Consider the following 27,463-nt stretch of genomic DNA (forward strand, 5'->3'; position numbering starts at 1 on the left):
AGTTTTCTACGATAAATCTTGTCGCTCTATGGAAGCCTGAAACAATCCTATCAGTAATTTAGTATTAGGATGTGCTTCTAAAATCAGAGCAGTAGTGCGTGCTGTATTTGTTGGAAGTTTTTTCACTTGATTAGATTATAAATTATATATTTAGTTTAATCCTTTATCCAAGTGTAAGCAAACAAAGTTTGCATCTGAAGTATCTTCAGGACTGGGGCAACTCTTGGTAAAGGTGGTATAAGTTCTCCTCACTTGCCTTAGTATCTCCCATAATGCAAATAATTATGACCCTTTACTTAATGCATAGCATTATACATGTCCTTGCGAATTTATAATGCTATGCATTAAGGGAAGGGCCGTTACCCATACCGGTTTCGACCTTTATTGAGGTCTCATCAGTTGGAGCCAGATCCAGAGGTGGTGATACCAACTTGCATTTACAGTAAATATGCTATATTTACAGTAGACAAGATATGCAAATGCGAAGGTAAATATCTTTAGAATGTTTTTAAATAAGCAAAAGTAAAAACATTTAATGTAATGGTGCTATAGCACTAGGCCTTCCGAAGAAAGGCTGTTTTTTTTGTTCGATCCTAGTTACCCACTTGAGGAATTTTGTCACTGATTATCTTTGGCCCGTTCCCGAGTTAGTTTGAGTTTTTCTCCTAGAAACTTGGGGTTTAAACTCCGCATCTCAAAAGAATCAACTGTAAACCTCAAATGATGGCAGACAATAATATGAGTGTTAGGATTTAGGAGCACGAGGTTATTGATAACCTGGGCTCAATATCAGTAAACACTTGAAAAATGGAGTCGGGTTCATTTGTGTGAAAAAAGTTAGTTAAGGCCAGTGGAGCTCGCCTACGCCCTTTGTGGAAAGGATTTTTGTAGTTTTAAATTATTAATATATCACAAGTTCTAAAATGATAGATTTTATTGAATACCCTCCTATATGTATGAAAAACATAAATACGGAAGATATTATTTTCAGTGACTATATTAAATAAAGTCTCTTAAAAATTGTCTTTCAGCACGATGCACATCTCTGTTATATATATCAACAGGTCCAAATACTAGTGTATTTCAAAATTATGCCAACGGCAAATTATTATTATGACTGATTGCATGTAAAAGTGCATCTTTCGGTCTCGCGCGCGAGTTTAAATAGCTGAGTAGAACATTTGCATTGTCGAGATATCGTCACTACAGATGCCTTAGAGCACACCATCTTTTATGTATCCACCATTAATGACAATATTTATTGTGAAGATGCCTTCATTAGAATGAACAGATGATTCAAGCCATTACCAAAAGTTTAACAGCTTGTTGGAGAGAGTGCACAGCATCGTTTACGACCATCTCGAGTGCAGGAGAGTTTGAGCGCGCAGGTGCTAAAGTAGCACACGGTGTGTTCATGATTTTATCCTTCTGATAAATAAGTTATTTGCAGGTAAGGAAATTATCTAAGAACTCATAAAAAGTGCATTTTATAGCAGAATTCTTGTGTAGTGAATTATTATGTGATTCATTATCCGTTGAGCCCTGAACTGTTTAGGCATACGTAATATAAACATGTATTATTGTTTTTACTCATTTTCTTTAAAACATGGTCTGTTTGAAATAAAAATTGATTTAAAGTCGACATTTTTCTCTACATATTAAAATACCAAATTCCATTAACTTCTATCCAACCATAGTGGAATTATTACTGTCATTTAGAAGTGGTTTGCTAAGTTTTATCAGTATGTTACTGTTGTAATCAAAGTGAGAATTGGGTGTGCAAATTTCAGTGTATATCATAAATAAAAATTTCATCAAACTCCATATGATCGAGTCCCTATTGTTTGCACGCCGGGTTGACTAATTGAATAGCTCTTCTTCGATCCAACCAATGGTGATAAATTTGAATCCTGTTGCGGGTATGAATGTTTGTGAATGTTTAAATGCGATGAATTTCATACCCTTTATCATTGCCTCGCCTATTGCTAAATTAAAATGGCTCGAAAAAAAGATCCATGTTTGGTTTCTAGAGCAGAGTTCTCCCATTCTGTAGCGGAAGAGCGGAAAGTCTACGGGACAGTATACTCTTTGATTAGAAAAGAACTGCGTTCGAATCTCGTCATGATGGAAGAAATAGTTATGTGGGTATTTTTCAAATAAAGGTGAGTTCGCCGATTGTACATAGATATAATTTTTGTTTTCTACGGAAACTCGGTTTTTCATTCTGGATATACTCAAATCAGTTAGAGAATATGCGCAGTTAGCAGACAGAAAGTACTATTAGTAAGTTAGTGGATAGTGACATACTGTAGATGGAGGACTAAGTGATGTACAGAGTGTGGAGCCCCTTCCGCGATGAATCCTTAGACACATTGAAGATGTCACATAACAATAATAATTATCCAATCCTCAACCCATCCATGGTTTATCTGGTAGATTTATAATCATTCCTAGTTGAAATATTTGCATAAAAATACAACTAGAAACTAATATAAACGAAGCATAATAACTATAATAGAGTGTAGTTATTTTGTTTCGTAGTTTGAAGTATTCTTCAGATTTTATCCTTGCAAATGGTCCGATTAAAACGAAACTCGTGATTGGAAAATTTTTATTAGGTTTCTGAATAATGAATAATGAATTTCAATGAAATCATCTAGAGCAGCGTTTTCCATATTTTTCCTACAACGGGACAATTCACAAATCCTGAAAATTTCACGGAACACCTTGGTTATTTTGTAATGTATTAATAATTGATTATGGCATAATCATAAAGAGTATTAGTACACTTATACATACGGTGTGACACGTTGACAAATATAAAATTACATTTAAATCAGTTATCAATCACTGGACTAATGAAATCTTGTAGCATATTGTAGTTTCCTCAGGCCAACATCATTAAATTAATTTGTGCTGATTTTCATTGACATATACCACTGTGGTCACCAAAAATGTATAATATTATTATAAGTACTTACGAGTGAATGCAGACTTTTTCTCCTGTGTTGTTAGTTTTCCCCTCCTTTTGTACATCCTGGAGATCGCTTTGTAGGTTGGAGGAGGTGGATGAATCACTATCTGTTGCGTCACAAACACCTTCAGTAATAGATTTCTTAACACCAAAATTAAACAAAGTCCCTTGTCTCTTATTCATATTAAAATTTAAATCTGTAGGCCAATTACTTTAAAAAAAAATCACTGTACTACTGTTTCGAAACAAGCACTTTCACCCTACAATACGGACTTGCGAAGAAAGTATTCGGTATTACTAGATTTGAGAACCGGATACAGACTACCTTGATCTTCAATTTCAGCGAAAAAATTTTCTTTATACTTCCTTGCTGATTGGTCACTAACATTTGCAACACAGATGTTATTTCGTTCAGTTTTGAGAACAGAGGATACGCCACCCATTGTTGTAATCGGCTTGCAGGCAATTTTTATGACCGGTCATAAACAGCGGTGTTCCCTTTCCCGAATTACTTCCAGGTTTAAAAATACACGGCTTAGTCACTGATATCACGGAACACTTATTCACTTTCCGCGGAACACAATTTGGGAAACCCTGTTCTAGAGAGTTAAAAAAAGCACTTCTAGGAACTTCAAAAGTTTTATGATCAAATTAGAAAATTACATATTTAGTTCCCTTCTAAATTCTTCACATCAGGGAATCTGAAGAAATCAATTTTTAACCTTTGAAACCTAAAAACTGTAAAGTTGATAAGTTTTCAGTTTATTATGTTTACGTATGTCGGTATTTAGTCTAAACACCAAGCCAGGGATACTTTTTATTTCGAACTTAGCAAGAGCATACGTTAGAAAACCAAAGCATGTCTCCACATTCCTTCTCCTATTGTGTTCTGTTATCTATTGCTGGTATCATTGTTTATCATATCTATGATTTGCTTCTCTGCTATTATGGCATATCTTCTCTATTTTACCAGTGATATAAAGTCGAACATGTATGGAGTTTTCTCTGTTTGGCCTAGATTATTAAGTTCAGTCGGAATGCGTATCATATATGAATGAAGACGATATTTTTAAATTGGATTCTACCAATGTCATCAGGGGCCGTATATATCTCCATATGAAACTCGAGATACATCACATCGACATTGTACAAGCAACCAATTACCCGGGGGAAAATTCTTAGCCTTATTGTCATGTGAGAAACAGGCCACTAATGAAATGAAATGAATGTTTTCTTTATTTTATGAAAATCACACATTAGAAATGGGGTTTAGTCCTGTAAAAAAAAGTGCTGCGGTATAGCGAATCATTGTAAATTCCAGAGTACCCTATTTGCGTAAAAGTAAGAAAATAAAGCCATACTGTTTTATATGAATACCTGAAACTCATAATCAGGGATTTCTAAACTTTGTGTTAATATGATTTCTTCCCACCCACCCCATATGTGATACTCTAGATGTTTATCACATATGGGGGAGGAAAAATTTTTTTTATTTATTTCGTTTAAAGCAACAGATGGTAATAGCTCATTGCTAATTTAGCATGTGTCATAATTCTTGTGTAGTAGCTTTCTTGCGATTCCCAGGTTATTATGATCTAATAAATATCTTTGCATTATATAAAAGTATTTTAGTTCGTTGTTTTAGTGTTGTTTTGATAAATATCATAATGGCATTTTCATTTTAATCTTCGAGATGGTACAGCCATCTTGAAGTTCATAGTTCAGAGAGAGAGAGAGAGAGAGTTCGTGTGTGTGCGTGCGTGTGTTTTAATGCGTTATTTTTGCTGTGATCAGTAAAGCAAAAAATGTTAAATGAGTAATAATGCTTTTCATTTATATTAAAAATTCCAACAGATAATCAAAGAGAGAGAGAGAGAGAGATTAATTTGCTCCAACAAGAGAATCCATTAAGAGAATTTAATATCTAAATCCACTTACCCTCTTTCCTTTCTACATTGAAAAATTTTGAATCTATTTATTTGAACTTTTTTTTAATTAGTAGCATTATTGGCACTTAATTAGTTATTTCTTATTTTATTTTCTGGTAACCGAACAGTTTTCAGATTGGAATATTTTTTATTTGGACTAATTAACAGGAAAATCAATAAATTAATAAGTTCCATTAGTTAAATAATAATTTAAACGATATTTGGTTTAAACGATACAAAAAATATATAATACCGGTACTTGTTTCATATTTGCATTAGGCTATCAATAAAATTATAGATTCATTTTTAGAAAGTAAATTTTGTATATTTAGAAATGACTAGGGATGTTTGTTGATGTGTACATGGTGTCCACAAAAGAGATGCGCAAAACAGATCTATCTTACTTTATCATTTTGGAAGATGAAAAGATTAAATTTATACCAAAATTAGTCACATAACATCTTTTAACAGTATTTTACTAACAAAGTAGATAGCTCTAAAATACTTATGGAAATATCTGTTCATCGTCTTGGTTCCTCTCTTGAACTCTGTTATAGTTTTGTTTTTGTTTGTTTCTTTCATTATAACAATATCTTTTCCAAAATAAACCTCGTGTTTACTTCTGATTCAGATTAGAAAACTAATCAGTCATTTTATATTGGCTTATGTGTATAGGTTCATAGTGAATACTGGTCTTGTCTGGTTGGTCGAGTAGTTAGCGTATCTCCTGTGTGCCAAACAGTTGTGGGTTCGGATCCCACCGTATAATAAATCGATATTTTGTGAATACCTTTAGGTCGTAGATCAATTTCTTTTCCGCGTGTGAAACCAGCATCCTACTTATTGGACGCATAAATTGATTTCAATTAAAGCACAATGTTTGATTTATAGAATGAGATTTTCGGATTATGCAATCCTTTAGACCACCCACTGTATCAATACTAATACATTACAGGCTGTCAGTGGTTCTATGTCAGGATTCACAAAAAATATATTTACAGTGTATATAAAGCGCTCCTTAATTTTTAGTTGGATTTGTATGTTTCTTTTAACAAAGTGCTGCCTCATAGTTAATGCTTCTGGTTCCACTTTGAATCTATCAAGTATTGTTTATGTGTGTGTTTACTGCGAGTTTGGCTTTGGGAATTTATGCAAGCGAATATCGCTCTTTGTTATCGATTAACTTGTGGGAAAAAGGTAGCGGTTTACTTAATCCAGCTTAATCTAGCGTTTTTTTTTAATTAATGACGAGTTGAAATGATGTTATAGCGCGATATAGTTTTGCAGGTGAATTTAATTTTGAAATAATTAAAGTATTTTATTAATGATATATTTTTCATTGATTTTCAATATTATATTTTAATTAATTTCTATTTATATTTTCAGTGTTATATAAATGCTATAAAATTGCCTTATCGGTATTTTTTCCATGCTTTTATTCGTTTTCGCTTTTGAAATTTTACGTAACGACTGGTACTTTACAGGCTAAAATATTTCTTTTCTTTTTTTTTTTTTTTAAACTCAATTCGAAAGAATATTTATGGCGAAACTAGATTCAAATACAGAACCATAGTAACTCATATTGCCGTCATGAAAATATTTCTTTATGTCTGTCTATTTGTCTTATATGAAACACTTTTATCATGTAGAAATATCCAAATGAGGTCTCTTTTGCAAGCTTTAGTATCAGGTAACTTCTGTTATGCTTAGCCTGTAGAAGTTGAATTTCTGGAGTGTGTAAGTACCGTTTTTTCCCTTAAGAAATCGGGATTTTAATCCTGCAATTCAGCTGTATGGACCTTCCAACTCATATATGAGTACGACACACAAATACAAGATTGCTAATATAAGGTTCATTATCTCAGTTCATGATCGGTTGCTTGCGTATTAAAAAAAAAGGGGGCTAAAAAGTGCCGCTTACTCCCTTTATTGCGGACTGACAAGGTGCTAGTGGATTATGATCACTATACAAGCGGAAATCTATTTCTTTGGATACTGGCTATCAGTAGTTTTACCTCGGAATTAAATAAATTAGTGACCTTATAATAAGTCAAATAAAACGTGAACTAAAGAATGTCTCTGAAAATTCTGCGGAATACACTTTGCCATCCAGTTTAAAAAGTGATGGTGAAAACTCTATTTAGTATAAAGTAATGTGTCAGATATGACACATTTCTCTATACTACTAATAGAAAGCACGTAACTCTAATCTACACAGTATGCCCGTTAAGTAATGAGACAACGATTTTGCTATCAAAATAAAGAACTATATTTGGAATTGTCAATTACACAGATTCAAAATGATCTCTCTCTCTCTCTCTCTCTCTTCGACTCCACACAACGTTTACATCTATCGTACAGGTGTTCGAAGGCACGTTGGAAGTTCTGAACGGGAATATCCTTCAGTGTTGGATGTCCTCAATGTCACTGAAGCGCTATCCTTTCAAGACACATTTCATCTTTAGGAAGAGGAAAAAGTCTGCGGGAGCTAATTATGGCGAATGAGGGCCAGAAACTCATTAACAGGCAGCACATAGTGGGGGGGGGGTGCGTTGTCGTGCAACAGAAACCAATTGTTGAACAGTTCTTTCCTGAGATATTGCATGCAGGCGTACAGACGTCGCATTACTCCTAAATTATACCGATAATAATTCGTATGCTATGGGCAACAAAGTCCCTAGCTTTCATACATTTTCATTTGTCCGTGCAGAAACTGGCCATCCACAGCGTGGTTCGTCATCCAGGAACTCCCTCCTCCTCTTCTTTAACTGGATTGGATTTAATAAATAAATAAATAAAATAATATGCGCTTACTATGTATTACTTTGAATCACAAGTGCGCGCATACACCCCTCCCCTCCACACACACACAATATGTTCTCCATCTTTTGTTTTCCTTCATATAACGGATTATCTATGTAATGAAATAAAAATCAGTTGAGTGGTAGCTGGCACTGCTGATTGTCTAACATGCTATTTGGAACCAACACTTCAATCACACACACACACACACACACACAGTCGCAGTCCAAGAGGAAATAGAAAGAACATTCAGATATTTAATGTGTGATGGAGATTGACTTTTTCTTTCATGATGAAGTTTGGGGATCATTATCATCATTAAGAGAAACAGGAAAAAATGTATTTTGAAATGTTGTGGCAATTTGTGGTCTTTCCTTATCTACAGCAACACAATCTTCCAGAAGAGCCTGGACGGTTATGACATTTTTATTTATTATGAAGTAACTTTGAACCTACAGTTTTGCTTTCATCAGGTAGAATGCTTTCCTGAAATTTTAGAAACTTTCAGGATTTGGGATGAAATTTAAGTTGTGGAAAGTATCTAAACGCAAATTCAAGAAAGGACTGTTGGAGATAAATTACCTTCAAAACCTTGAGAGAGATTCTCCTGTGACATATATTGTTTTTTGTCGTAAATTAAATTAAATTAAACTAAATAAAAATATAATTTTTATTTTGTTGTTTTCTGATATGAAACCCGGGTTTTCGGGAAAAATAACTACGTTAATCTCCACCATAGTTGAAGGTAAGAGGGTTATTTCCGGTTAAGCGATAAACAGGATTGAATAAGCCTGGAAATGTTTTATATTTGATACTTGACAAGATATGAATCCAAAGGAAAGTGAGGTTGTATTGGCTATCCATCAAAATGTTTAGTTATTGGTGATACAACGCAGTAGCATGAAATTCTCGCTGCAGGAAGATCGTTTTACACGAATTTTGGTTTGCTGATTACCACCACATACTTATTTTAGTACTCTTATTTTTATTTTCAGTCCTCTATAATCTTTGAGACTTTAGTCTCGCCGTTTTAGTCTCTGTGATGTTGAGAAGAGGGAATAACTCAAATGTTGGAAATTAACGGGCCTTATTACAACCAACCTTGTATAATTTGAAAGATGCAGAATGATCAGCATGTATATAGAACGATTGATTTATTCTCTGCCAGATAATTTTGAATGAGCATTTTTGCGATATACTGGCGGTGCTTATGAAGTGTTGTTTATGAAAGCCAAATATCTTCCTGGAATTGACATTTTCTATTTAGGTTTATGATAAATTTGTGGAAAATTGCAGCCTGGTTGGCCGAGTGGTTAACGTATCTCATCTTCAACCAATATATATATATATATATATTCTTGGAAAGAAGTCAACGGACACCATGGACACCATAGTGTGAGGAAGAAGCAGCCATGATGCCCATCTTAATAAAATCTAGGACCGTCTTCCGCTGTGATGACTGCAGTAATCCTACCGGGCATACTTTCCACAATGATACGATAACGAACAGTGGGAATTTTGAACCATTCTTCCTGTAATGAGGTCCTGGACTGTTGTTGGGCGGAGGTATCTTGACTTCACTGGACGCTCCAGGTCATCCCACAGCTGTTCAGTGGTGTAGAGATTAGAGCTCTGTGCAGGCCAGTCAATTGGGGTGACGTTCATGTCCACAAAACACGCAGTTACAGCAGCAGCAGTCTTATAACATAGTGCATCGTTTTGCTGAAAGAAATAATGGTCAGTTCCGTAGAAACATCACACTGCATTCTCCAGAATGTTCAAGATACCTCTCGGAATTCAGTGTTCGTGGCGCCACAAACAGAGGTCCGAGGCCAAACACCAGTAAAAACATCCCTACACAAGCACACCGTTACCTCTGAATTTCATAGTTGGGGTTACGCACTCTGGTAAGAGATATTCACCGGGAATCCATCACACCCGTCTATCTGCTAGGTAGAGGATGTAGCGTGATTCTTCCAAGCTTCCACGTCCCACTGTACACGCTCTGTACACCACTGACGACAACGAACTGAGACTTGGACATTGCGGTCTTACCATGGATTTCCTACCATGGAAATCCATGTTGTGAACCTCGGTTCTGAATGTTTTTGTGCAGATTCGTGTTCCAGTCGATGCCCAGAAATCCGCATTCAACTTGGCCGACGAATGGTTGTTTTTATTGATGAGTATGGTGAGTTGTCCACTGTGGGTAGCACTTTTAGTTGACTCCATCCACTTCCATCTCAGTATGGTATCACTGATTGCTGACCTAGGATAGCCCAATTTGTCAACAATTTGCCAAACTGATAGACCCGCAACATGGCATCCTATCACAAAGCAAACTCCATGTTCCCTTCTAGCAGCCATTTCATCCGGACACAGTTGCACTGACTTGGGAGTATCATATTCCTCCAATTTATATTTCTTTCCAAGCATACAATCCTTTTTCTTATTGCTAATCTCATGCGGAGATCGCTTAGTTTTCCTCTCAGCAAATCATTGGTTTTCATCCTGGCAAACCAGTGAAATACATGAAATTAATTAACAGAACATACATTGGTCTTACAGTTTTGTTTTTGTAGTATTTTCAGCTTAACGAAACCAATCTTATCATATAATTTCTTATGATGAATAACGTTAATATATCTTAGTTTTCACTATAATGTTTTTGTTTCTTTCGGTATCGTAGAAATCATTGATTTGCAATTCAATATCACCTTTTATTTTTATTAAAGCATTACTGGAATGTGCATTTTTCTTTATAGTTTAATGGTCCAATTCGTAAATATGCCATAGCAACTGTATCACTAAGTGAAGAGTCAAAGGTTGAATTTCGCCAGTTAATGGAGAACCGTTTTCTTGAATAAAAAAAAATGCACTGATCAGATGGAAGGTAAGAGGTCACAGGGATTAAAATGGATATTATTCTGTAGGTGATATAAACTGGCTTGCAAAATTATTTCGGGATCTTTTGTCTGAAATGGAAGAAAATTGCAGAAAGGTGTTACTCGTCACGAGACTAATCTAAAGAAACCCTCCCCCCATCCTTCTTATAATAATCTATATAAATTGCATAGCACTATTCTGAATCAAAAATGTCATAACATTATATTTGGGGGAAATTATTTAAATGTAACTTAAAATAGATTGAAATTATCGCTACGAAGAAGTCACGAGAAATTTTGAAAATGTATTCTACCAATGAGTATTGATTAAAACTAAAATGAAACGGATCCTAGCGGTCTTACAGTATTGTTCCTTAGTGACTTAGAATAATGCTGATACAAACTAACAGCACTTTCTATAATGTAACCTCAGCCGTCTTTTATTAAATCTAGTTTTCCTTCTTTTACCAAGAAAGTAGGGTATTCTTCGTACCGTTCGCCTCTAGCTAATGCACATAAAAGGCTTTTGAATGGCGACACCGAATTGGGGCGCCATGGCGATCCGACAACGCTGACTAATGCTCTTTCATTCAGTAGAAAAATCGCATGTTCAAGTTTCTGAAACAACAGAGAAGCAGCAATAAGAAGAATTAGCAAGGCATTTTAAGGACGATTTGTGTCGCAACGAAAGCCTCTTGTTTTCTTAATTTAGGAGATTTCTCTTATCTCTTGGGAGCGGATGGAGAAATTATGCCTTCGTTAAGGCACGTCGGTTGTTGTTGTTGTTGCTCGTCGAGTTTTAGTGCTTTTATAGGTTTTTGCGTTGCTTTTGTAACCGTGAAAGATTAATTAGTTCCACGGTGTATATTAATTAATTTGCCTAGTGCGTGTTTTACGATTTTGTTAAAAAATCCTTAAAGAAGCACTTAAAGAAGCTATAACTTTATGTTTTGAGTAGGTAGAAGGATAGAGTAAAATCGCTTTGAAAGTCGCCATTTAGCCTCTTAATGTTGTTATTTCGGGGGACGTGCCACTGTTCACTGTGCCACCTGTGAACAGTGGCATATCAAGGCCATTGTTCACAGGTAATACTCAGTAGATTCGCAATTTCAGGAAAACGTTTTAAAAAAAAGTTTTTCGAAAAACAAAACTCAAACCTTTTCGGATGCTCTCTTTAATCGTTGATTACTTTTTGCGATTTTTTTCTCGAATTATTCGAATTTCAGGCTTAGAGAAGAAATGAAGAATCTTGTGAACAGGTTTGAAGGGATGAGCCAAGAGAATAGTATTAAATAAGTTTAAATCCCAAGAGAATAGTTCGTTTATCGATCCGTTCTTAACGCTGCTATCTTTAATGGCAAAGAAGACTATCACATCTTACAGATAAGTTATGACATTAAAGAAGTTTAAATCCCGGCATTCAGATATTAGAAATGCTAGATTATAACCGTACGTTATCGAAAAAAAAAGCGTTTACTAATTATACTAGCTTTTTTTAAAGTTCATAACAAACTGTAGCGTTTGGTTGAAGTTTTTTCCTGTGGTGTCGCACTTTCATTAGTTTTATTATTATTATCTCAATTAGGCAATTGCCCTTAATTTAGGTTTGTAAACCTGCTTTAATACAATGCTGAAACATTCGATACTATTTTAATCAAAAATACTTGAAATCCAAGTTCTTAAAATGTCCTTCATACCTTGTTTATTTAAAATCCCTCAAATAAATTTGTCTTTTTAACTACACAAATCTGCTGAACTATCCTAGGCGACAAGAACGTCTACCAAAAGCATATTTTTTAGCATGTAAACGTTGCCATTATTTCTATATAAGTTATATCCTGTGCAAGAAGAGATGAAAAAAGCGGATTAGTTCGATGTTTTTATTTCGTGCCGTTCTAAAAGGCTTGAAGCTGATGACTAATCTCATGCAAGCATTTTATGGATCGATAGAGTTTACTTCTACCCTTCATAGAATGGGTAGCATGTATATCTGCAGTAGTACTCAGTGATAGATGAAGACGCCACTTTGATATGGTGTTGTTTACAACCTGTATTTCTTATTTGCCCCTTTCACTATTACTAACAAAACTCACAAAAAGGTGATATTTTCGATACATTGATAAAATGTATATTATATTATTTTTTTGACTTCGGATTGAGTCTTGCACTTGGTAACCACATTAAACAAATGTTGCAAGATAATTTTCGAACAGTCGTTCTATATATATATAGAACTATTGTCCAAGTAACTCCTGTGACACCGGTATATTATTATCTGTTAATTACTACGCTCTCACCGGTTTTTCTTTTTTTGGTGGATGAGATCATGTACCTCATCTTCATTTGAAACGGTGTAATGAAGGTTCCTCGTGTCTAGATGGGGATTCAAATGGACAAAAAAAATTACCATTTCTGTCTACCATTTGCCCTTTTGACCCGAATGGTGGAATGGTAAACCGAAAGGCCAAAAGGTCAAATGGTAGACCGAATGGATAGCACTTTTTGGATAGCACAAACAGTATGAGTTCGAATCTCACTGTAGGGATGAAAAAAGTTTCATTTTTGGTTTTCAGAGTACAGTTTTTGGATTATACAATCCTCATCCCACCTCTGTTAAAAATGCACTGCGGGTTTACCATCTTTACAGGTGGGATTCACATGAAAATATGCATTCCGGACAAAATATCCAGTTTATATTTTAGATTTTGTAGGGCTTTTATACTCTCCCATCCCCCACAGCATAATCCGCAGCCTAGTGAAACGTTTCTTAGAGTGACTTTCTTAGATTGTTTCGCTTGCTTCACTTTTTTATGTTTACGATGGACCATCACAGAAAATAAATCATCTCGAATTATACTGATAACTTCACTGAACAGCCGTTACTGTCCAGTTAGCAAACCACAGGCTTGTTTTTTGTATCATCAATACAGTCTTTTGGAATCATATCTCATTATTCATACAGTAATCAGAGTGTACTTCGTACACCACTTTCCTTAAGCACATGCCCGACATTTTTGGCTGCATAATTACAGTTACACTATTTAAAATAAATGTAAAGAGTTCATTATTACCCAATACTATTTCTGGAACTTAAGAAAAAAATCAATTGTTGTTCATCTGATAAAAACCTCGGTTTCATTCAGTCTTTTGTTTAAATTAAGAGTGTTCTTTTAGATTCTGAGCCAATTTGAAGACATATTTTATGTAAAGCACACCCATAAGCAAAGGTAGGTATTCTTTAAAATCCTGATGATTCCAAAATGCAACTCTTTCTCTGTAATAAATTTACTAAACAAGTTATAAAAGAACACAAACGATTTGCTTCGATTTGCTTCTCGGCTTCTTTAAATGGTGAGCATGTTGATATTTTATGTCCTGCATAAATGTTAGACCACACTATTTGCTGAACAATTGAAGTTTCAATCTCTACTACTTTCGTTTGCGTTATAATACAATTCTTTTAGTCATCATAATAGTCATTATTATAACTATTGTGATGTGTAGAATGTCCAAGATCTGCTTGGGCCAGGCTTTTGATGAAAGACCATTAGACCCAATGTAGAATCATAACTTGTTTCTTGTTACCTTGATTAGATTTTTTCCTGCAATTTCTGATTATCCTTTGAATGCTCTTATGAAATTGTAATCATTGTAGATCATTTCTGTACACTACCATAGCACTTGATAATTTTTCTTTGTTGTGCCGCTAGCCCTGATTTACGCTTTGTTTTCCTCTCCGCATACAGAATTTTTTTCTGTCCATCTATTTTTGTATATCTCTTTTAGGATTCTATACCATTTTTATTACAACGGTTTTTGGAAGGATAAGTTGGTGTTTGAATTATTGGTTTCTTTTCTTCGCACTGCTGAAAATGTTATGTGCCCCGTCTCGTAGGGTTTTTATAGTACCTTTGTGATGGATCATAGACGGGAGGTGGAATGGAGATATCTTTCTGTGTACGTTGACTTTCTGTAGATTGAACAGCTAAGTTTATTCTGTCTTCGGAGGTCCTCAAGAGGGTGTCTTCTAAAAAAGGCAGTAATCTGTTGTTTCTAATTCGACAGTGAATATTATGCAGGGATAAAAAAGTTAAGATGAATGGAAAGTTCTATAATTGTTTTTGCTGAACCGACCATCTGATGAATATATCATTCACTAGAGAAAGTGGCGAGCCCATTGCTAGACTTTGTTTTTGCTCGGAGAATTTGTCTTGGAAATGGAAGAACGTGAAAATAATTTTTGTAGTAGTCCTATATGCAAGGTATATTGGCGAACAGGTTGTAATGTCCAGGCTTACTACTAGTTCAAAGGGAATTATTATCATCATCATCATCATCATCATCATCATCATCATCATCATACCCTCCATGGAGTCAGCAAACTCATCTTGGGAGGATCATTTACCTGACAACATATTTATCATATTTAACTAAAAAATACTTAACACTCCCATCATTCACAACATATACAGTAGTGTGCTACATTCATTCACAATTCTCCATGTAAAAAAAGTATATTCAATGAAGTACAGTGTTCTTTATACGTAAGTGTCCATCTTGTCTATAAGTACTACCAGTTATTAGTTGGTCTGCAATTGTGGGGAAGGTTGGGAGATAAGGGTACTCAAGCGATTTGGTCACAAGTACTACAACCCTACCTGACTGCACATCTTTGTTTAATCACATGATCTAGTCCTTACATTCATCCTCTAAGCGTGAGAAGCAGTTTTTGTTTGGAATTACGGCCAAAGCAACTAAGGCAATAGAGGCTCTAATAAATGTTCTTCGTCTCTAGACGGCATTCGAAATTAGGTCTTTCTTTTCAACCAGAGAGCGTCGTCGTTGCCGAGTGAGTCACTGCGTCTCTGTAAAACTGTGTTCTATTGTGTGTTATTATTCAGTGAGTGCTAAATCGAGTGCTTTACTGCTTTTCGTTTTTAGACGATGAGTGCACTTACATCCACTTCACTTATGGTTCTTGTAATGGCAACAAAAGTTGCTATTACAAGACGTACATCCGACATCTGCGGGAAACTAAATCATTGATACTGTTTCTGAATGCGATATTAATCACCAAGTTCAGATTATTTTGACTCGCGTTGTGCTTCGAATAGCTCTGGATGGCGAAAAGTCAAAATTCGCGTGCCATGGAATTCCAAAATGACTAAGTAAGTCGGAGGTGGACATTCTTTACTAAGTAAAGAATATCTACTTCCGTATATATCATTTGCAACAAGTACAACACTTTAAAGAGGGAGATTATGAGCAATTAGAGAACTTTTGTCGTTATGTTGCCCACATATTGTGATGTACGCAGGTGGCATGTTTTGCACTGGTGATGCAACTTTTATTCTAGTTGGAATGTATAGCTCTCCTAAAAGGCATTTATAGGACTGTGAAAAAATCCTCATGCAGCGGTTAGAATGATTTTGCAGTACCGATGTTTAGTAAATACAGTATGTAGTGTGCATTTGTTGAGAATTCATTGATTGAACGTTCAACATTTGCCTCAGTGGGGACATCATACATAAACTTTAAAACAAACTGCTGCGCGCCTGTTTAGAGACAGGTTCTTTATGGCACGACAATATTTGCATTATTTCCATTGCGATGAATCTCCGTTGTATTTCCGATAGAGTTTGGTATCTGAACTATCACTGCCCCAACTGTTAGATTTATCAAAGAGGTCCTTATCCTTCTTGTTCGGTTATATTTCCAACCTCTGCCTTTAGGCAATACGCCTTGGAGTACACACTAAAATTTAATGATTATGATGACCTGCATCCGCGAATTTTGAATACTGTAGATTATTAGATACAGCCATATGTTATTAGCCATATGTACCACATTTTTGGTAACTATTATGAGATTTTTATTTGATGATATTTTCTTAAAAGAATTTGTTTCCAACTTATGATTAAGTTTAACGTCTAATTATAAAATAAGCGTTTAACACATCTGGTTTGTTTTTACAATTTCCTTCATATGGCAGTTCTAAGACATTTAAAAGCGCTCTCCATGTTGATATAATATTTTTGTGTGTGTGTCTAGTTAAAATCACTAATGAATCCCTGAAGTTTTGGCACTTTCGTACTGGTCCATCCTCTGTATCTAACATACTTTAATATTGCTATTAATATCTAACATATTTAATGCTTCTTTGAGGGTCTGTTACTTAAATCATTCATTGCATTTATAGTTTTTATTATCGATAACTTGAAATTTATTTCGTATCCGAACGTGGAACTGAATTTCGGTGAAAATTATCTCTAGAAGGAAATTTAGAATTGTGAGGCTACATTTGCACTCTGATCAGCGCATTTAATTACTTGCAGTTTTCCACTAGCATTCATTGCTTATGTTTCTTCTTTTTTTTAAAAAAAATCACTGCTAATTATCCGAACAGATTATAATCTGATTTCGACCTTTCATTGAAAACTACTTCTCAATCAGCTGTCCATTGCATGTCATTAGGATTTCGAACGTGTAATTAATATTTTTCAGCTCTGCATCTCCAATTAAGATATGGCGACGAAGTTTTTTGCTACGAATGTAATCAATGAGTCGCATTCATGCCTGTATGCAACTCGTTGAATTCTGAAAAGTAATTCTTCATATTTTTTACGTAATCAGACAGAGGCAACTAAACAATGCTAATTCTGATGAAACAGAAGCAGTCATTGCTTTTCTGAAAATGTTTTAGTCATGAATTGATTTTCATCGAAAAATATAAGTATAAGTATTATACTTATATTAAAATATAAAAATATAAGTATAAGTATTATATAAATATAAGTATTTTTTTGCTACGAATGTAATCAATGAGTCGCATTCATGCCTGTATGCAACTCGTTGAATTCTGAAAAGTAATTCTTCATATTTTTTACGTAATCAGACAGAGGCAACTAAACAATGCTAATTCTGATGAAACAGAAGCAGTCATTGCTTTTCTGAAAATGTTTTAGTCATGAATTGATTTTCATCGAAAAATATAAAGATTCTCTAGCTTTAAATTAGTTCAAAACCGCATATTGCATTGACAGGTCATGCGCACAGTTTACTAGGATGTTAAATGTACTGCGTTCAGAATCCATACTCACTAGTATCGCTATTAACTCCAAACGCTACGTTAAAGCACTTCAAAAACTGAAGAGAGAGCGAGAAAGAGAGAGGAATCCACTGATGTTCTTTTTTTTCTTTTTTTTTTTTGAATAACTGGATATTACAATTTTTTGGGAACGCCTGGTTAGGAACTGTCTTCCGGACAATACAGACATATGAAACTTAGGAGAAGCTAGCTCTGCTGGTTTGCAGTTGGATTATGAATGGATATCGAATAGCTACTGCTAAGTTTACTCGAAGGTGGAGGAATGATGGATGCCAGATTGGTGGCCATTAAAATACCCGTCGAAAAGACATAAATTGGAAGCAGACCGTCTGTGAGACAGTGATAGGCGTGAGTCTGTGAGAAAGAGAAGTCTTCTAGAGACGAATTACTCCCATCTGGACATCAATACTTTTTTATTGGGGTGAGGGGGGATTGGTAAACACTTTTTTTTTTTGAAATGTGAGAAGTATTCTAAGATTAGATAGATTTTGGATTTGTACAAAGTTAGTAACTGGATACGTAAGAGTGACTTCAGCTGTCAGGAATACTCAAATCAACTTTTTGGATGCTGTACACATAATACGACTTTGGGACTAGAGATGAATGACAATCCAAGAAGAGAGACCTCGTATCTGAATATTACTAATAAATTGCAATATTTTTTTGGAAAGAATTGTTATTTTTCCCAGTGAAGAAATAGCATAGCTATGTTTACTGCATCGATTATAGATGAGTGTAATCAAGGAGTTGCATACAGGCATGTATGCGACTCATTGATTACATTTGTAGCAAACTTCGTCGCCATATCTTAATTGGAGATGCAGAGCTGAAGAATATCTCAAAGCTTGGAACGTTGGAACACTGCAAGGTTTGTCAAATGGATTAGAGTCAGATAAACATTGACAGAAGGGTTAGGAGAATGAATAAAGCTGGGATATGCTTATATTCATAGAAAAATCCAAAGACAGGAAGATGTTCATCAAGGTTCATCAAGATATGAACGAACACCTATTCCTAAACTCGCTTTCATAATCGAAGCCAGTTTAGTAATAGTATCTATAAAATAGTATAGAAATAGGCGGAAACAAAATGTATCAGAAAGTTATTGGATTGAGCTCGTGAAAGAAGAATTCTCGGTTAACTGCATTGCTTTCTGGACATCATTAAAGAATTTGGATGGGTATACTCATATTTGGATTGGTATGGACTTGTATACAAATCGAAATATGATACAGCTGATGAATTTTAATTTTGGATATGTATAGAGTTTGTAGGCTATTAGTAGGAGTAAATGACCTAGAAAATGCCAGCTTTAACAGCACTCCAAGAAAACGAATCTTGCTAGCAGATCTAGGTATTAGTAAAGGTGAATGGAGGTGATGTGAAATCTTTATTTCGATAATCTGTATTTTGGTAGCATCGAAACACCAAAGAAACACCATCTCTCACTGGACCTTTATTTAAACCATCTCTCATGAGAGATGGTTTAAATAAAGGAGAAAGAGTGTGGGAGAAATACGAAGCCCTTGAACATTCTGTCATTGTTAGGAAAATCTGAAGAAAGGAAACCGTCCATCATGGCACAGTAAACGACCGTTAAGTAAATTGGCTCCAGTTACAAGGGGTTGAAGGTAGCCCATAAGATAGTTTGTCAAGAATGACTCTAAGTGCCCCGACCAAATGTCTTTGATGAATATCGTATATTGTGGATCAGTTATACAAGTCTCTCCAAACCTTTTCACGGGATAGCTGATCTACTGTGAGTGATGAATCCATTGTGGTAGTCGCTTATGTAGTGGATCTTCAAGTAGTGGGCTGGTGATGATCTTTTATTTTTAAGAGAAGTGATGCAAGAGTGATGGGACAATAGTTTGATGGCTGCATTTTATCGTCATTTTTAGAATGAGCTGAATATCGGCATGATTACACGCTAAACGATACATACCAGCTGGTATTAAGACGGAATAAAATGTAAGTTGGCGAAACAAGTTTTGAGCACAATTGAGGGAATGCCATTAAAACTAGAAAACTTGCTGATATCTAAGATATTCAAGACTTTTGATGTCCTTTTGGTGAGAGACCAGTTCTTTCACTCTTGAACAAGTTATATAGTCTGTGTTACGAAGTGGAGAAATTATTTGCAATTTACTTGGAAGAAGACTGTTTAAGATGAAGTCAAGAGATTTAGGATTGCATTGATATCTCGATACAGTATAGACGTAATTGGGCGACGTGAGTTAAATCATTGCCCATATCAAATACTTCGGTATCGCTACTGGTTAGATTACTGGGATGGAAAATGGAAGCCATTTGTAACTATAAACTTCAAACTTTTAAAGGAAGATGTCTTCAGTCTTTGAGTAAGTAGAAGACAGAAGATTAAAATTCAGGCTAAAATTTCCGTCATTGTTAGGAAAATCTGAAGAATGGAAACTGTCCATCATGGCAAGTAAACGATCGTAAAGGACATTGGCTATCCGTTTACAAAAGGGTGAAGGTAGTCCATAAGATAGTTTGCCGGCATAAGATAGTTAGACCGCAGAAGTAATTTTCTCTGATTTTTCCAAGCACTGAAACGTATGACAGTCACAACCTCTTATAACCACTTGATTATAACAGCGTAGAAACAGCAAATTAATTGCCATATAATTGTTCCGTATAGTTCCTATACTTACATAAACCATAAGAAGTGGAACCACCATATACGGAACAATTACGGAACTTAAGGTTACGCAATCTCAATTCTTGACCTACCATTATTGTTCTAGTTTTGTGAGCATGTTTAGACTACAGAACAGTAATTTCTCTGATTTTTCCGAAACTCTGAAACGCACGACAGTCACAAATGTGGCCAGGCAACTCTGTGCTACACTCAGAATCTCAAATTGTTAGCATCAGTGATTTACTGAGCCACTATTTAATATTGAGCTCTCATATGTATCCAGAATCTCAAAATTGGAGCTGTTGAGAATCGTGTGCTAAGTGTGATTATTAGGAATATCGAAGTTAAACTTTGAGTCATGCATTTTATTTACCATTGCGTCCGTAGCTCTGTTGGAAGAACTACCATTTTCCAACTAAATTCGGATCCCATTAAGGATACGTTTTAAAGGTTTTTAGACCGGAGATCACGTCTTTCTTAGAAAGAGGGATGGTTTTTTTTTCCTTCTGCAAAACAGCAAAACCGGCGAGAGTAAATAACTGACTTAAATCACTCTCCTCGGATAAATAAAATATTTTTTGGTAATCCAAAGCAACAAACCATTGAGCTGAAAAATTCAGCTGAATAGTTTGTTGAAAAATTCCAATTCAATCAAATACAAACTCAGTTGAAAAATTCAGCTGCGTTTGTATTTGATTAAATAATAATTTTCTCTACCTGTCACATGTCAGCTGTTGATCTAAGCTGACGAAATGAAATGACTTTCAGTTACAGACTGAATATTTTCTTTTTAGTTTGGCATAAAGCAAAATATGTGATTTTTTTTTTTGATACACTCATAGTATTTGGGAAATATCCAAGAGTGAACAGTTTATATACAAAGTCATCGCTTAATTCCATTAAAGCAGAGCGAATCATAAATCGAAGTATTTACAACATTTTGTGAGTGCACGAAATTATGGAGTTATTATTTTGTAATATATTCAAATTGTTAATTTACTTATTTAATTTATATTGTCATAACTTCAGATTTTGAAATCACAGGACTAACGTGCTGCTGATTTATGATCTATTTCTACGAAAAAGTATAATAAAAAGACAATTATTTATTGCAATGTGAAAGAGATTTTTCATTCTAGCCCATTTTATTTCTTTACTAGTAGTATGGCACAACATAAGGTTATTATATTCTTTTCATTAGAATCTTTATAAACAGGAATAAAATAAATAAATAGAAAAAAAAACAATCTTAGAATTTACTCCAACCTTCTTTAAGACAACTTTTCGTATTTCCTGCATAGGGAATAACACAATAATATTCACTATATATTTGCGGCGCATAACGCATAAAAGAGTAGCATTTGTCATGATAATTCTTATAAACTTGAAAAGATAAAATCTTAAACTAACCTTAGACTCCAGTGACTGTCATTTACTGTGCCTTGAGTGCTTTTAATTTCGATACTAGTGTTTCCAAGTATCGAAACATCATTTTGAGTAGTTTAGCCATATTTCTGCTAATGTAGTTTTTCCAGTAAAAAGAGTAAAAATACTGTCGTAATACAAGTAACCACTTCATATCTTATTAAACGGATGAAATGGAATGCTATCGAATGATAAAGGTGTTTTCATATCGATCTTTTTAAATCTCCTTGAACTATTTTTGTTCTCTAAAACTCCGGCACCACGAGGGTCATATGTAAATGTCAAAGGGTAAGAGTTTTGCAGTATTCATATTTATTAACTTCTTTATTGGCTACGGTCTATTTTTAATGGTTATCCGCAAACGAAAAACTGTTAGTAGGCTAGTCGCAGTATTCTAATACCAGAAAGCGTCGGAAATTTAGCAACAAAAACGAAATTAATTAAAATATAATCAGATACACTGTATGTTGTTTATACATTTTAGGATCAACGAAGGGGAATCATTCTAATAAACAAAATATGAGGAAACGAGTGAAGAAAAAAACAATTATTAGTTAATTTAAGAGTTGAACTGTGGTCGAACGGTTGATGATTGCTGCATGTATCCTGAGATTCAGAAGAAAATGGTCGATTTATAATATCCGATGAATGAAACTATCTCAGATTTCGAAATAGTATTCTGTTGTGGGAACGATTTGGGATTTATACAAAAGTAATAGTTGTTCAACAGCAATTCAAATATGGAAATATCGGAGTGAAGACAAAATCTCATTGTCTGGCTTACAAGTTAACTCTAAATATGATAAGCTTATGTCATGAATTGTCAGGTTAAAGCTGTCGCAAGGAGAAATAATGATCTTATTTTGATAGCTTAGTATTATTGGTAAATACAGTGATAAAAATTCTTTCTGACTAGAAACATGATGGGATTCAGCTTTAGTAACACTGAAACAAAGAAAGCAATCTTCACTACATTGGAGAATTCTATTGATATCGATATTTTAGATGGTCCTGAAATTTTATCCATTGTTGGTGAAATGTAAAGAAAAGTGTGTTATTATGAACAGTCGCGATTAGCATTCTTGTATAAGGAAATCATTTATTATCACTACAATTAAATCTACAGCGTTTTTGCATATTTACTACAGATATAAGTTTGTTTTGAATACTTTTGCTATTCAAATGGGCCAAATGAACTCCGAACTTTAATGTTATCCAAAAATGACAATTTTATTAAATTCTAGAAACTGATATTATAGTAATCAGAGCTAAAATGAATACAAACAATCAACCAGTCCACACATTTCCTTGTTGATTCATACTTCACAGAACGGGTGCTTATAATTGTTTACATACAATACAGTTTAAAATTGTTTTCCAGTTAAAATTAGCACGTTTCTTTTCAAACTCACACACGAGTGTTTGCAAATCTAATATTATACCAATACTGTGTGTAAAGTAGGAGTGGGAACAGGAACAAAACTCGCTGACATTCATTTTTAAGATATGTCGATGATAATTTTTGTGAGAAAAAAAGCGAAGTTAGAAAGCTTTTTTCAAAGAATGAATCTAGTGAGGATGAAAGAAGAGAAGGAAAAGCCGGTTCGATGCTTTCGAAGCTGCGAAATGATGCAGCGTTCTGTATAGATATGAACAGAACCAAATTAAGAATTAAATGAGGAGAGTTACTAGGTACTGTTTTCTTTCATGTGCAACAAGATTGCTTATTACTACGTTATCTTTATCCCCAGGAAATTCATCAGTTTTCTTTAGTTTGCGATACGGAAGCAATGCTGCTCATATCTCTCCGGATAGTTCTACAGCTGCCCCAGAGGTCTGCAAATTCGAAAAACCATACAGGACATGCTTTCATTTTTGTGCTCCATTAATGGCCCTGTATACTTACAGTACTCAAGAATTATCATGTTAGTGGACAGACCTTTCAGTAGGATTGTCTGCCAAACAATAATGATTGCTCTTGTCGACATCAATTCGGCTTTCTAATGAGATAAATGAATTTAGACTATGCTTGAAAAAAATACCTCAATCACCATTATGAAACAGGTATATTTTCTTGTGGGATCAAGCATTAAGTATTGCTAAACTCACTGTGATGGCCAATACGCATACTCTCTTTCATTTGTAAATAACATAGCGCCCATATTTTCACATGTACGGTTCGTTTGCTGTTGTTGCTTTCCTGTTTTTGCTTTTCAGTGAAGAGTAATTTTCATGCATTCCGACGTTGAGTATTCACTTTCATTTAACTATCTTTGGATGATTAGGGATATGCTACTTTTTTCATCTACCTAATTACTGTCACATGGTCACAATTCCAATGCTTTTCTATCATTGAAGCATCTGCAAAACGCGCAGATGCTTCAAATCACCGAATGATATCGTTCAATTGAGCATCTTACGGCCATAATTACATCTTCACAAAGACTATCTTACATATCTTTTCCTGAAAAAAAAGTTTTAAAAAAGCTTATGAAATCCCTTCCATATAGGCCGTATACTTTGTAGATTTAGTTTTGTTACAACAGCGCTTGGTAAAGCTGTTCATCCGACACTCGAGAAATAGCCTACTTAGTGTACAATGAGAGTACTACCGCAGGATAGGGATTTGCATGTTTCTCACTCACGCGATTGCATAATACCGTAAGAGTCAGAGTAGAATGAGTATTGAATATAAAGGGTTCTCTTTTATGTGTTTTTAACGTATGGTCAATGTTATGATGTTAAATATTGCAATATTTAAAAAAAGATTGTAACTTTTGTTTCATTATATTTCCTTAATCATGTAAGATTTTGTCTGGCTAAATAGCTTAATCGTCCGGCACTATCGCTACATACGTTAATGAAGAAATTAAATATGAAGATTCTGGATGCAGCTTTTTTATAGCAACAAATTATGGATATGAAATTTGTAACCTAAAGACGTCTGATGGGAAAAGGATAGCTGCTTGAAATGTGATGTAAAAGGAAAATGTCATACACTGAAAGGCGGACAAAAATATAGCTCCTAGCGAGGATCAGTAGAACTTTATGACCCCTCAAGAGCAGTAACAGAAGAAAGCTAAAACGTTTTGGACATATACATGGAAAGGGATCTTCTCGAATCTGTAATAGAAGATAAACTAAACGTGGCAACGCTTAGTGAGATGAATGGTGTGTTAGTAAGGAGTGATAGGTCTTCAGGAAGTTGAAGCTTCAAGAAAAGCTCAGCATAGAGCCACTTTTGGCGAGAAATCGTTTAGCACATCGGTATGGAGCGACTATACAGCGTCTGCCTAGGTGTATTGAAATTGAGTATTATGCAAAATAGTTTAGTTATTACCGTTATTGTCAGTTATCCACGTTCCACTACAATGCAGTTCAATTGCCTGTGCGCACTACTGTGACTACCTCTGATTTATGTTACATTCAGTTTCTAATACGACTGAATAGCACAGTATATATACAAGAGAAGTAAATCCAAATGTTTGCACTTATTCGGTAACCAGCCCTGTAGTAGAGGTAATTAGGCAGCAATGTGTCTATTAGTTGAGGTGTTCTACATGAATTATACACGAATTACTGATAAACACTTAAAGTTAATATGAAGTAGTGTGCTGTAGCCCTTAATCACACTTTCGAAACATCAGTATGGTTAAATTACAGCATCGTTACTTTTGATTTTATTCTTAGCTTTAATTCGTCCTTCGATACGGAATTAATTTTCGATGGTCACTTTCCACAAGAAGTCGATTTTTCCTTCCCTTGGTCTTAAGACCTTTAAACTCGCCCTTAATGGGCATTTGTCAGAGGAAATTTTTCATTTTGAATATTTAGTAGCCTTTTTTCTCTTTCTGTCCAGGACCATTTAATCAGATTATCATTTAGTTTTTTTTTTTTGCAATATAAATCACATTATCAAAAATAATATGGTCTGTATATCATTTTGTGACACTCCTGGCTTTCATAAAATTTTAAAGTTTTAGGACAGTATATATATATTTCTTTTCTCGAGGCGAAAGATGCAATCGATTAGATATTCCGTTCGTTTTTATTTTCATTTTGAAACACTGTTGGGAATGTCGAATCCTCTTTACAGTATTATTATTGGAGAACTTTAAAAAATAGATTAACATCATGCTATCCATCGCTTCATTATCTGACGATTCGAATGCAACGACATTAGTAGCGATGTATGGTATAAGTTCACAGAACATCTTATGTGTAGCTACCCAACTTAGCTCAGCTCGATCCCACCTTTTTTTGTAGTATTGCCTGTTTTCACAAAAAAGAACTTCTGTATACACAGCGATAAAAAAAAATCTTCCTAGTTGGAGATGCCAACTAGACCCCATTGGGTAATATGTAACCTTCATCGTACCACTACCACTCAGCTTACTGGAAGATGAAGTGGTGAAAATGCCATAATTTGGTCTCCAGAATAAAGCTTTCGGTTTTTGTTTCCTCACTCTTCTCTATGTACTATGAATAATACCCTTCAAGGGCATGCCAACAGTGCCGTAACGAGGGCGTAGCGAAAGAGGCGCCCGTCACGGGCGCAAAACGTAAAAAATAAAAATAAATAAATGGATATAAAAGTCCGCTATTTTACATTGTATTTTTAAATTTCGGCAATACGCCCCTTTAGACTCACAAATTCTGCAACACACTGCAACTCATTTTGTAGGGGTTAATAGTAAGTATTTAACATATTGCATTTAGTAAAATTTAACTTGTTACATTTAAATTTTTCAAACTTTTTGTCATTTTTGGGTTAGGGGGCGCAAGTTAGACACTTGCCACAGTCGCTTCATACCCTCGTTACTATACTGCATGCTAGACAAAGTTAGACCCAAAACGTCCTGCATTTCGAAGGTACAGTGGTAAAACGATGTCACAGGCTGACCTTCACAATGGCTCGAACCTGTTAGTAATGAGTCAGTAGACTCTCCCGTAAGCTGGAGATAATCCCTCTGTTACATATTCTGTCAGGTCTTTCTCCTCTATCTTTAGTGCTGTAAGCATCTAAATATATAAGGAAGAATGTATCAAATGATGGGGGGGGGGGAACCTGATAATTAAGAAGAATAAGAAATAAAAGGAGAGATGACCTAAATTAGAATCGTCATATACTGAAGCGATAGAAGAGGAAAGCCCGAGTGGTATGTGTGAGGTACTGCTGAGGCCACAGCATAGCAAGACTGGGTCGCTGTCTATACGAGCATCATATCCAGGAGTCTCTCACCTCTCACTACATCCCTACTCTCTTTTCAGCTATTTCCTAATCAAAAATAAGACGTACAACACACAATGATAGTGTCACTGCGATTAAAAAACCTCCCTCAAACACTGACTTAAGCAAAAACGACAAATCAAACAAAATATACAAAACATGCTAAAATTCCGTACAAAAAATCACTTTCACATCCACTTGGCATAAAAATCAACATAAATGATATGCACTATGATTTATAGGCATTTAGACCAAACATCCTGTTTCTTGACAGAAACTAAAATTTTATCTACCAACCATCGTTCACCTTCACTGTTCAAATTACACTCTGCTGCATGATTTTTCCACAAGGGCCTGTGCCTTTATGAGATCCGACATTGCTTTCCAGAGAATGCTAAATTTACAATACTCTGCTTTGGACTCCCTCTAACTTGAAGTTTCCTTGTCCT

The 27,463-nt window shown here is 34.9% G+C and overlaps 2 protein-coding genes across 2 annotated transcripts in view; one reads left to right on the top strand and one right to left on the bottom strand.

Moving 5' to 3' along the window:
* Positions 1-27,463, bottom strand: part of LOC150099536 (UPAR/Ly6 domain-containing protein crok-like) — an 86,047-nt gene that overhangs the window by 49,604 nt on the left and 8,980 nt on the right. The window lies entirely within an intron of this gene.
* The window catches only part of Sec31 (COPII coat complex component secretory 31), a 486,555-nt gene that overhangs the window by 1,034 nt on the left and 458,058 nt on the right, over positions 1-27,463 (top strand). The gene's annotated exons all lie outside the window — the stretch shown is intronic.

The sequence above is a fragment of the Typopeltis vanoorti genome, chromosome 14 (assembly GCF_054136105.1).
Source record: "Typopeltis vanoorti isolate ZY-2024b chromosome 14, IOZ_Tvanoo_1.0, whole genome shotgun sequence".
Taxonomy (NCBI): domain Eukaryota; kingdom Metazoa; phylum Arthropoda; class Arachnida; order Uropygi; family Thelyphonidae; genus Typopeltis; species Typopeltis vanoorti.